Source organism: Triturus cristatus, chromosome 6 (genome assembly GCF_964204655.1).
Source record: "Triturus cristatus chromosome 6, aTriCri1.1, whole genome shotgun sequence".
Lineage (NCBI taxonomy): Eukaryota > Metazoa > Chordata > Amphibia > Caudata > Salamandridae > Triturus > Triturus cristatus.
In genome coordinates this window covers 696,253,983-696,267,630 of record NC_140589.1, presented here as the reverse complement: position 1 = coordinate 696,267,630, position 13,648 = coordinate 696,253,983, and the positions used below count along the sequence as shown (strand labels likewise).

Here is a 13,648-nt window from a genome sequence, read left to right as displayed (position 1 = left end):
ACAGAGATCTGTCAGAAAACATTTGATACACTCAAGAAGCCCATGTGTTCAGTCCCTGTTCTTAAGGCCCTGACTTTTCCAAGGAATGTATTGTGCAAACTGATGCCTCAGAGCATGGTATAGGGGTAATATTGTCACAGTTAAATAAAGAGGGCCTGTAGCCTTCATTTGTAGGAGGCTGCTTCCCCAGGAACAGAGGTGGAGGGCTATCGAGAGAGAAGCCTTTGCTGTGGTCTTGACACTGAAGAAGCTGAGACCATACCTAATTGGGACTCACTTTCAGGTTCAGACAGAACACAAGCCCCTTAGATGGTTGATGCAGATGAGTGAGGACAATCTTAAATTGCTAAGGTGGTCTATCTACCTACAGGGAATGGACTTAATGGTGGAAGTTTTTTCTGCCTTAGTGTTGAGACCTCCCAGGAGGTTGCGTAGTTGTCCCTACTGGGGGGCACATGTTATACCTCTCAGCCCCATGGTGGTCTTCTCCCAAACGTTTGGCTTCACCATTGATCTTGTTTTTGCAGGCCTTAGGACTTTGCACATTTACTACTGCTAACCAGTGCTCAAGTGAATGCACTAACTCCTTAAAATATGGCAACATTTGTTTATCCCAAATTGGCATATTTAATTTACTTATAAGTCCCTGGTTAAGTGATACTATATGTACTCACAGCCTGCAAATGAAATTAAATACTACTAGTGGGCCTGCAGTACTCATTTTGCCACCCACTTGACTAGCCCTTTTTAACATGTTTTGGTCCTGCCATTGCAGCCTGAGTGTGCAGTTGTGTATTGCCATTTGACCTGAAATATGTATCTTTTTCCAGGCTCAAACCTTCCTTTGTAATACATAAAAGTCACCCCTAGGGTAGGCCCTAAAGAGCCCACTGGCAGGGTGCAATGTATTTAAAAAGTAGAACAGGTAATTTCAAGTTTACATGTACTGGTAATGAAAAACATTTGTTTTTCACTATTGTAAGTCCCACCTCTCTCATAGGATAACATTGGGGTTATCTATTTACATTTAATAAGCTGTAACTTCTAAATTGGAAAAGGTAGCCAGTTCATATTTGGTGCCTTTTGAACTGTAATGAAAAATCCTCTTTTATGGTGAAGTCAGATTTTAAATTACAATTTTAGAAATGTCTTCTGTTTGAAAGTTGGCATTTCCTACCTTAGCCATTTAGTGCATAAAGTCTGTCTCTGGTTCACATGGCTCAGTTAGCTTACAGATGGGCTTTGTGTATTCATCCTAGACAGCCACACACAATAGAGAGCTTAGGTGTATAAATAGAAAAGAAACGGGTGTCTGTCCTTGATGAGTGGGTTGAATCAAGCTGCTCAGTTGTCCTTAGGAATGGGAAACCCCTTTATCTATTAAAACATCGTCCATAGAAACATAAAGGACAAAGCTAAGTAGCTATATTGTGCGTTATTTTTGTAGTTCAGATACATTCATCAGATCAGTTGTCCTGAATTTGTGCAAAGTCATTTATTATTCCTTATACTTGGATAGCTTTCCAAGATGTGAACTGCAATGTCTACACAACAGCCAACTCATGTTTTGACCCTTACTGGCACACAGGCCTAAGGCTTTCTCAAGGCTGACATAGTAAGGAACATGCAACATAACAAAAACACCAACATATGTGTATTGTCAGACAAGTCAAAAGTAGCACAGATACGAAAAGAAAAAGAGAAATAATCCAACCCAAGTTGGAAAAACCCATTGAGGGAACCCAACATAAATAAAATAGAAACAATAATGTGGAATTAAAGGAAAAACAAAGTGAGGGAGAGATAATGTGTGAGCAACAGTCGTCCCACATCAGAACTTCTGCTGCGTGACACCTTTCTGACTTTCATCATACGCAGCCCGAATGAAGATGCAGGTTAATGCATTGCAGCTTCACGGCTCCTCAGAACCTATGCATCGCCTCAACTGATGATGTGTCCTCAATGCCGGACTTCGCATCACAAGCCATCGCTGATGGGATATTTGATGACACAGGACCTTGCATTGCAGCTTCACTGTCCTCAGAACCGTAGCATTGCCTCGGGATGTTGCAACACTCCTCAACCAAGTTCTAAGGTACTCTTGTTCAGCGGGCCTAACTGGATCCCTCTAGTGCTCCTTCACAGTCAGCCTGAACTTGTGAATGGGCTCCGGTTTAGCCCGACCAGATATCCAAAGTTGGCAGTTTGTGATTTTTTCTGCAATTTACACTGAAATATCAAAATTCCATATCTCGGGTTATACTGGTGTGATGTATATGGAAATGTACTGATGTCATACAGTGTCCCTGATGTTACTCCATAGCACAAGGTAGATTTTGATGTAACTTATAATGTAGGTAGAGAGCTGGTGGGCAACATGACAGTTGACATGTTACAAGGAAGGCAGTTCATGTACACTGCTCCTAAAGTATCGGGGCCTTTGATGGATAATAAATTATACTTTCAAAGTCAGAGAGCGCGTGTCCATCACTGCAATTGTAGCTGCGAGACGCCCTGACATAAGAACCTGCACATCGATCCTGATTGTGTGCAGGCAGCAACATCTGTTATATAACTACAAAGTTACGAAACAGAAGAGCAGCTCAAGTGAACTTTTACACTATTCAACTTTGCTGAAGAATGCAAAGTACCCCATCACTATATTGGTGAGGTATTTGCCTTTTATTTAATGATCAGGCAGAACAGTGATCACCCAATGATCGTAGAGAGACTCTAACTTACTTGAGAATTCTATCAATATCAGAGTTTCCTGAGTTCCCTGCGCCACAGCTTTCAGATCAGCAGCATCACAGTGCCATATATTCTCTTCTTCTGCTAGCGTCGACGTGCAACAAGAGTAATGTAGCAAGTTCATGCATATTTGCAGCGTGAATCTTGGATTTCCATCGCATCAGTTCTGCACATCACTCATGGCGACTCCTCGCCATCGCTTCTGTCTGCTCTTTACTCCACCGCATCACAGGTGCACAATACAAAGTTCACGTTGGTGGGACACGTCGCAATAGCTACTTGACGTTGAGAGCACGTTTTCATAAAAGCAGAAGACAATATCGCAGCTTCTCAAAATAATCCACTGCATTGAAGTGATAATGTCGGGAAAAAATCCTTTAAGCAGTGCAAATCATTTAATCATCACATCTGCAACAACAGGGAGTGCAAAAAGGTTTATTGTACATGCCAGGCTAATTCAGCTGGGAGAGTGATGTGCTATGAGCGAAGCACCAGTCAGTCTCAACTAACATACACTTTGGGTCTACTTCTCATAATACTAATTTTGGCCTAGATCCATATTAAATACAATGTTCACAATAGAAAAAGCTTCCTGCTTTTCCGTTATGTCCCACCCAGATTACATACATTTATTTAAAGAACAGCTCTTTCCTGTTGTTTGTGACTTCTCATGCCAAACTAACAGACTACAATGGAAAACATTCTTGCTGCTCTGAATTTCCTTTTGCATATCCTAGGCAGGACGTTCTCAGCTCGAGTACAATGAAGAGGAAAAAACACTTAAACCAAACCACATTGAGACCTTTTTTTGAAAGCAGGCTGTAGGTTGTTTCCAGATACAATTGTGCAACTTTAACATGCACGTTTAAACAGCATTATACTGTTTTTCTGTCTTTACATAATATTTCACAGTGTGTGGGCATGTGACAGATAAAACTGAATAATTAGGTCCTAAATCTAAATTAGGGTTTTGATTCCTTTCATTCCCCTCTCTAGTCGATTCTTCGACTACTTCTTCACCCTGTGCATTTCTTCAAATTCTATATTTTGCATCTCTTTATATCTCCTTATAGGGAACATACCTCCCATTTTAGCTGTAACCCTCTTGCAACATGCTAAGATAACCTGAAATACTAGGCACATCAACAGCAACAGAACTATTATAGGCAACAAGGCCTTAGACAACCCCGACATCCAGGACGGCACCCAATCAAACCAGCCAGTGAACCACTCATCTGGAGCACCCCCCTCTTTCTTCATCTGTGCATGCAAATTATGCAACGTCAATATTGCCTGAGTTAGATTTCCTTCATCTTCATCATTCGCCGGTATGAAAGTGCAGCATACTGAATTACGTTTTTTACATAATACTCCTTCGATTGCTGTCATTAAGTCCAAAACATATCTGTTTTCCATCACCATAAGTCTGATTGAACAAAGCTCTTCTTTAATTGCATTAAAGCCATCTTCAGTAGCATTTATGGCTTTCATCAGCTCCCACCGGGTGATCTGAACCCAGCGGGCAGTTGCCTTTGATTGAAAAGGTATCAGACTTCCAAAAAATGTTTGGGCGTCACTGAACAACCTATACTCTTTAGGCACATCCTGCCACACTGAAGTTCCAAAGTACTCAGCCATCCTTTTTTTTCTGTGATGATGCAGCAGAGTTGATGCTTTACTCATGGAATGCAAATGCAAATTTTGTATTTCTTTTGCTGGTATTACCATAGATGGAGTATGCAAAGTCACCAGAGAGCAGATTCCGCTCCAGTCGGGGGGTAATTGAGTGTATATTGCGAGCTCCACACTGCCAGTAAAAATCCATACAGCTGGAGGTACCGCCCTGCATATCGGCATTGTAAATAGTTGAACTGCAATTGAGATTCTGTCCCACTTTAACAATCCCATTTCCCTGAAAGCAAAGAGAAAATCCCATTAGTTTCACAGCCAGCTTAGGATGACGTTTAGTTCCAGTCCATGTATATCTCTGTATGTTTTCATCCCATACTTGCTGACATGATGCTTTTATATAATCAAATCCCAAATGATTTTTTGTTTCTGTGCCATTCCATAAAGACATGGCCCTACATGAAAACCTAGCTCCAGTAAACCATTTATTATTGGCAAATACTGATGCTTCAATACTTAATACTGGCCTGGCTGCGCAATCTGGGGGCAGTGGTTTGGTAGAATAATTATTACAGGTGGATGGTGGATTAGATCTCCCTAGAATACCTCGTTCCAATACGGCTTCCTCCCAATTTGCATAACTATATTTCTGCCCTGCTCCTTTCATTCTGGATATCTCTTTCATTATCTCTGTTTCTCTGGTTTATCTGTCAAAATTAGCAAAATTTCAGGGGTTGTATCAAATCTGGTTGTATCAACTCTGGCTGTCATAGGACTAACATGCGTTGGCTGTAACTGTGCTTTTATCCTAAACAAGAAAAGATGCAACAAACACTTTGTCATATTAACAGGCACTTCTTTAGGATACACTAAAGGTGGTGGGCCCGATTCACAGAACTAACTTAAGACAAAATTCTAAACTTACTACCAGTTTGGTATTCACAGAAGGCACTTACTCATTTTGGTATTCACAGAAGGCACTTAATCATTTCGGTATTCACAGAAGTTAGGAGTCCTAACTTTAGGACTCCTAAATGCCTTCTGTGAATACCGAAAGTCTTAAAATTAGGATTTTTCTCAGTTTAGGAGTAGTAAAGTTAGGACTCCTAACTTTACTACTCCTAAACTGAGAAAAATCCTAACTTTACGAATTTCGGTATTCACAGAAGGCATTTAGGAGTCCTAAAGTTAGGAGTCCTAACTTTACTACTTCTAAACTGAGAAAAATCCTTATTTTAAGACTTTCGGTATTCACAGAAGGCATTTAGGAGTCCTAACTTTTCTACTCCTAAACTGAGAAAAATCCTAATTTTAAGACTTTCGGTATTCACAGAAGGCATTTAGGAGTCCTAAAGTTAGGAGTCCTAACTTCTGTGAATACCGAAATGAGTAAGTGCCTTCTGTGAATACCAAAATGGTAGTAAGTTTAGTATTTTGTCTTAAGTTAGTTCTGTGAATCGGGCCCGGTGTTTCTATGGCATGGGGAATATGAGAACATACATAACAACTATCATTTTGTGTATTGGTACCTATATCATGCATGCTTTTGTACCACAAATTATCAAGTAGAGAATCATGCAGAGGATGTATATCCGTTTCATTGAAAACAGCTCTACGAAAGCGTAATACTTCTTCCCTATGGGTGGGATCTTTTGCATCTACATAACACATAATACAATAGCAAATTATCAGAGTTATAATCATAACCACTGAACTCATTATTATACTATGAAAAATATCATTTAACTGTCTCTTCATTGTATAATTTGTTCTTGGACCATTGCCTCCTCCACTCCTTGTGGGAGTGAGGGCAAAAATGGAATAATGTCCGTTACGTGCACTCAGTTCCGCATCCCCTCCACTTTTACTGCTGTTGGCGTGCTCTGTGTTACTTGGTAGGGGCCTAGAAACTTGGGATCCTTCCATGTTCTCACAAAGTTGCGCATGAAGACCCACAAACCGATGCTGATGGCTGTAGACAAGGGCAGGGGTGGTGCAGTACTGTTGGCCTGTTGCAGCTGAACCTGTTTAGAATAAACCTGTACAGCTTTTGTTAAGGCAGACATGTATGCATTCATTTCTTGCCAAACACTTTCTGATGCAGACTTGGTATCAGAACGAATCATTTGATTTTGTTTAAAAGAAAAATTAGAATGCCTACCTGTTACGACTTGGTGAGGGGTCAAATGATGATCTTTTGAAGGGGCATTTCTCAGAGCAAGGGGAAGGCAGTAAAGCCAATTATTTTTCAGTGTCTCACACATTTTTGACACTTTGCTTTTTAATAAGCCATTCATCCTCTCAACAATTCCATTACTCTCTGGGTTGTAAACTGAGGTAAACTGGTGTTCCACTCCTAATAGTGTAGTAATTTGCTGAAATACTGTGTTAGCAAAGAGTTTTCCATTATTGCTGCGTATCGCCGCTGGAACCCCCATCTAGGTATGACCTCTCTCACCAGGAATTTGGCTGCCTGGTCAGCATCACACCTGGAGCAGGGTCCTGCTTCAATCCATCGTAAAAATGGGCACACCACTACTAGCAAATACCTATATCCATTACATTTTTGTATCATATCTACAAAATCTATGTGTAACTCTATGAAAGGACCTATTGGTCTTGGAATGGAGGATGAAGGCATTTTTGGTGACCTTTTATTAGAGTACTGATAACACACATGACATGAAGCTAGAAATACATCAACTAACGGTCCTAGATTAGGGATAAACCAGCTTTTATTTAATTCATCCATCATTACTCTTTTAGAATTGTGTGTTGATAAATGAAGTTGTCGAAGGGCTTTTATAAGTAATAACTGAGGCATTATAACTTTACCTGAAGTTGCTGATCTATAAAGAAGATCTGGAAATCCAGTCACTCCCCCCCTTGATTTCCAGAGCTCTTTCTCATGTTGTGGCGCTGCATTTTGAATGTCTAATAATGCCTCTGTAGGAAAATATTCTCATAGTGTTGTATCTCAACCTCATCATCTGCATCTAAAGTGTGCATTCTGCATGTTTTCATTGCATATATACTAGCTTCCTTTGCTGCTGTATCAGCAGCTTCATTTCCCTTAGACACCAAATCTGTTCCCTTTGTATGTGCCTGGCACTTAACCACTGCTACTTGACATGGTATTTGTAATGCAGCAATAAGGTCAGCTAAAAGATGTTGGTGCGCTGCTGGTGTCCCATCAGATTTAATAAATCCTCGCCTTTCCCATCTCTTCAGCCCTGAGTGAACTGTGGAAGCTACATATGCTGAATCAGTGTATATTGTTACTGGCTGACCCTGACAAGCCTGTAGGGCCGTTATCAATACTTTTAATTCAGCCACTTGGGTTGAGTCTTGGGATGACAAGGGTAAGAGGTGCAATGTGTGTAAGGTATAATCAGTAGGTGTACTAATAGCCTCAACAACAGCTGCACCTGTATGTCTTTTACCTGTATCCTGGTCTATCCATGAGGAACCATCAATAAACAATTGTCGGCCATCAGACAAGGGGTCTTCATGTGCCAGGTGATCGTCCTCCCCCAATGTTGCACTACAGTCATGTAGTTTTTAGTGCACCCACAGTGGGCTCTAGTGGGTGCACTAAAAAAGTTGCAGGATTGACTGAGTGTACTCGCTCAATGCAGATAGAAGGGTTTGACAGTATTACTTCATAATCTGTTGCTCTTTGAGTGGTCAGTGTACTTTTACTTTTCTGCAGCACAGCAAATGGAGAGTGCTCAACATACAATGTTACAGCGCATCCTGCTGTAATAGTACTACTCTTTTCTACTGCAAAAGCTGCTGCTGCAAGCGCTCGCTCACAAGGAAAGTGACCTTTCATTACTGGATCTAATAGTCCACTAAAATAGGCGACGGGTTTATGACCCATTGGGTATTTTTGAGTAAGGACTGATATCATGGAATCCTCTGTGGCAGCAGAAAACAGAAAAAATCTCTTTGTATAGTCTGGATTTGCTAGCACTGGGGCTGAAGCAATTGCTTCTTTCAATGTCTGAAATGCGCTTATACTGTCATCACTCCACTGTATGCCTGTGTTGTCAGTTTTAGCTTGCTTCATTGCATATAATAGTGGTTGTATGATGGTAGCATAATCAAAAACCCACTGATGTACAAAATTACAAAGGCCTAGAAATTTCTGCATGTCTTTTACTGTCTTGGGCTGAGGCTGATGACGTATAGTTTGTATTCTAAAACCTGCTATCTTTTTGCCATCTGCGGACAACACTTGGCCCAAATACAGCACTTCTTTTTGCACAAACTGTAATTTTTTCCTGTCCACTTTGTATCCCTTAGTAGCAAGTAGCGTTAGGAGATTGACAGTGTCCAGAACACATTCAGATTCTGTTTTACTGCATTTGAATAAATCATCTACATATTGCAAAACTGTACTGTCTGACTGGAAATTTAACAAATCATCTCTCAAAACTGAAGGCTGTCAAATAATGACTGTCAGGATGTAAAGGTATGCTAAAAAAAGAATACTTTAAATCCACCACAGAAAACCATTTGCTGTTACTTGGTATATTAGTCAATATCACAGATGGGTCTGGCACTATGGGGTACTCTGCTAATACTATGGCATTAAAGGGGGGAAAATCCTGAATCATCCTCCAAGTATTACCTGTAGATTTTTTCACAGGATAAATTGCTGTGTTACAAGGTGATGGACAGGAATACAGGACCGCCTGATCCTTCAGTCTTTGTATCGTCCCTCTAATACCTTCTTTTGCTTCTTAAGACAGTGGATGCTGTTTTACACGTGGCAATTGTGCACCTGGCTTCAACTTTATCTTAAATGGTTCTGCAGATAGTATCAGTCTTACCTCATCTGGAGCTGATGTCCAGAGACAAGGTGGGACTGCTGCAAGTGCTTCAATATCATTGGAGGGGGATGGCACAACTGGTAACGTGGTCTGTGCACGGTAAACACGTACTAACAAGGGTGCAGTGTGTGTATAAACTATCTCAGTGCTGGTGGGATCATCTGAAAAGAGTTCTGAATCAGAAATGTCCCGCGGTCTCAGAACAGGCATAAGAAAAATAAGGACCTTCCAAATTCCTCCATCATTATCTGATGCCACCAGAGCGCCCCACCTTCTGGATATTTCCATGCACTCAAGATAAAGGGTATTCACCTGTCCTAGTTCATCACCGCCAGCTTGTCTCCTAAAAATTAATCTTGGTGGTAATTCCATCCATCTCCGTAAAATTATTTCCTCTGTCTTCAGAATCGTAAGTACTGCATCTGCTAGCAATTTATAATGCACTGGCTCTCCCCTTCCAACCACATTTTCCTCTGGTATTCTTAGTAAATATATCCAAAATTTCACTTGCCTTGGTATTTCACATGTCATGGACCCATCAGAGGAAAATCTTATTGTTATGTTTAATTTAGACACTATATCCCTTCCTAATAAATTTGCTGGTGAATTTGGAGAATAAAGGAAACGCTCCTGCGTTTGCACTCCTGCCACCTCTATGGGAACATGTGTTGTGTATGGAATGCGCTGTACTTCACCAGAGAAGCCCTGCGTATCCATGGTGGCAGAGGACAATGGAACATTTCCTTCTGAGAGGCAAGATTTTGTTGCCCCTGTATGAAGCAAAAAAGCATACCTCCTTCCCATTATAATCATTTCTACCATTGGTTCTTCCTCTGGGTCTATAGTCTTAGCTACCACAGTACTATTGGGATTTCCTGGTGCGTCCCATCAGGCTGTATGATAAAAGGGTTTTCCTCCTTGAACAATCACTCCCCCTTGTCCTTGACTACCTGTGCTCACCAGTGCAGTAGTCTGCACCTGATGCTGGCCTCCTGCCTGCACAACAGGTGCTGGTGCCCCTTGAAAAGGTGCGTTAGCAAATTGCTGTTGTGGCATATAAACCTGTGGTAGTGGAGTTATTTGTTGTTGAGGATAGGGGGCATACTGATAAGGACCATATTGAGGCGCTGGCCCTGGCATGTTCACATTTTGCCTTCCCCTTCCTCTTCCTATTCCTATCACTCCCTGTGCTTCTTCACTCTTCTTAAAGCGGCATTCAGCATTAAAATGTCCAATATTACCGCAGTAATGGCATTTAAAATTTCTTCTTCCTTGCATCTGTCTCTCCTCTCTTTGACCCCTTCCTTGCTCCCTGTTTGCAACAGGAACCTGCACAGTCATTTCTTTTCCTGTCTTTTCCTTCTCATTTTTCTGTATCTTTTGTGTCACCAGTTTAGCTTGGGCTCTGTCACTTTGGTCTTTATTCCTCCTTTCCTTTTCTTCCTTTTTTCCACAAAAATGTATAATATGTGCTTGTATTTCTGCCCAGGGTTTTACATCTAAAGCCACAACCTGATCTAAATGGTCTTGTATATCTCCTGGTAGCTCCTGTTTTAAAACATTGTAGAATAATCTGCAACTACCTCCCATGTCTACAGGTCCTACATCTGCTTCACACTTTTTCTTCATCATTGTTATGTAGTCTGAACAGGACTGTCCTGGAGACATAGTTTGTGTCATCAATGCCCCAATATCTGGTTGGTCTGGGTACCTATTCCTTAATTCAGTCCACACTCTAGAGCGCACAACTCCAAAAGCAGACCCATCATGTTTTCCTTTAGTAATAGTTACTCCTTGTATCACTGCACTTCTCATTATACTATCCACCTCACCCCCTACTATGGAGCTCAAAAGGCTCTTTACATCCCCAAGAGCTAAAGGTATCCCAGCTGTTTTCAAATGCTTTTATCCATTTCCCTGCTCCTTCATGTAATGGAGGCAGGCCTTTTTTTAGATTTTCTTTATCCATGCGTTGCCATGGAAAATAGACAGGCTGTGCTCCCTGTGTCTTATACACCAGTGGCATCTGCATTACAGCGGTATTCCTGTCACCATGTCCCTCATAAGGTGTGTCAGACCTTAAAGCATATTTCTTCCACACACACAGACTTTGTTGTATGTAATCATAATCCCACTCTGGATCCCCATAACCTTGAAAAATACATAAATCAGCCATATTTATCAATTCAGGGTCAAAGGATCATGCTCTTGGCCACAATTTCATCTGTGGCACCATGCCTGCTGTCCATCCTGCAAGGTTATTAGTAAATGGGACAACATTAGACCAACTATTTTCTCCCTTTGCTACTATTTCATTGGGTGTCAAGTCACTGTTTCGTTTCCTTTCTTTTCTCTGTATAAAACTTGTCATTCCCTGCATATTTTGTACATGAAGGGATCTTACTTCAGCTGGAGGGGAACTTTGTCCTAACTCTATCATACCCTCTGCGTGAAATGGAAGCCCAGACCTTGTTGTACTACGGGGAAACACCTGCTCTCCTTTTAATTGTTCTCTAAAAGCACTTTGTTCCTCTAATCTTCTTCTATTTATTTCAGCATTTCTGTTCTCAGTCTCTTGCCACAATTCCATGCGTTCCCGGTCAAGAACTCTTCTAGTTTCACTCGCCACTGAGTTTATTTCTTCCTCATCTTTCTCATCCTCTCCTGTCACATTCTTGATTTCTAGATCATATCCTATGTCCCTTACAACTGGCTTTGCATCTGGTTTAAATGATATGGAATTACATATATTTGAACAGTCATCAGCAATAACGCTTAATCTCTTAATTATATTCTGTATTCCCTTTACAGTGGTGGTCATGGCATGATAACCCTTATCCTCTTCCTGATATATTTTTGATTGTGCCCCTAAATCAAACTTCACCTGTGGGGTGCTAGTATAATATCCATTTCCCTCACTTGAGTTTTGAGGAATCTTGCTAGCCCATTCTAATATATCTTTTGACTTTTGTTCCAGCAACTTTCCATTGTTGCCTTGTCTTAATTTTACTTAAATGTCTCCTGTTAAGGACACAGTTCCCTCATATACCTGTTCAGGTTTAAGAGGGTCTTTATTAATTGTTTAAGCAAAATCAACCTCTCCCTATTTTAATAAGTCATCAACCTTTGGTGTAACTTTGTTTATGTCAGTCTAAGGAATTAATATCGGATCTTTATAGCCTAAAGCTGGAACATCAGTGTCAACTGAGTCTATTGAGGTAGTGGAGTACTTATCTTCCACTGACAATGATGGATACATACCCTGACTGCATAAGGGCCCTTTGATTATCTCAGAATATGTCGGGGGTGGTGCTGTGGCTTCAACATGGGAATCCTGACTGAATATCTTCCACATGTCCAATGATGCTAATCTTTTTGTTCTCTTATCTCCTTTATATGCTCCTAAGATATATGATATTACATGGGCTATCACTGTATTATCAAAAGAGCCATCTGGTGGCCATGGAACCAGGGAAGTCTCTGTGCCTTATTCCAATTCCTGACAATGTCTTTTTATTCTGTCAGAGTCTCCTGGAAATGTGGAAATCATATGGCCTAAATGAGCCACTTTGTCTTCCTGCCTCCCCTTGAAAGATTTCTTAAAGAAAGGCATGACGTCACAATTTTCCTTTTAATCTACCCAAAAACTTTTACTATTCTTAAAGGCTACTGTCCTGATGCAGTTCACACTAAAAATACAGTTGGTACCTCTGATAATGCAAGAGAAATCATAATCTATTACACATGATATAACAATCACAAATCTACATTATATTTATATATACATATATATTTAGAAAAACGACTCACATAACATATAAATACAAAATTTAAACTTTTCCTCTTTCTCCGACACTTTCCTAATTAAAACTGTCAGGATAAACCTCTTAGATAATTCCTATATCTCTAATAATTCCCAAAGGGAAAGAAAAACAGTCTGCTAAGTTTAACTAAATAAACCTCTATTTCTCTGACAATTCCTCAACAAAAAGTCTGTCAGGATCAACAAAACACATTTAATTCTCTCTCTCTCTCTTCCTCTCTGACGATTCTTAAACAAAGGTCTGTCAGGATTAACTAAATACACATCTCCGTTTGTAACAGTTGTGGATCAATACACAAGGATTCGACAATCGCCCTTTTTTCCTACCTTATCTGGCCGCTGCAGACGTCCCCCAGACCGGTACCCCTGTCGTCCAAAAAACAGATCTTTCGTATCAACGGGCGTCTGCCATCCTCCTCAAATTGTGCACGACTAAATTAGTTGTCCGAAGGGGCCCCGAAGGGGAACCTTCCCAGAGGCAGGCAGGAGCAAAGGGGATCTCTTGGCTGGCTCTGCCACGATTTCGGGAAAAATCCTTTAAGCAGTGCAAATCATTTAATCACCACATCTGCAACAAAGGGGAGTACAAAACGGTTTATTGTACATG

At 40.7% G+C, this 13,648-nt stretch overlaps 1 pseudogene; it reads right to left on the bottom strand.

Annotated features, from left to right (window-relative positions):
* Positions 1-3,759: 3,759 nt before the first annotated feature.
* On the bottom strand, positions 3,760-12,039 carry LOC146817735 (uncharacterized; annotated as a pseudogene).
* Between the last annotated feature and the right edge of the window lie 1,609 nt (positions 12,040-13,648).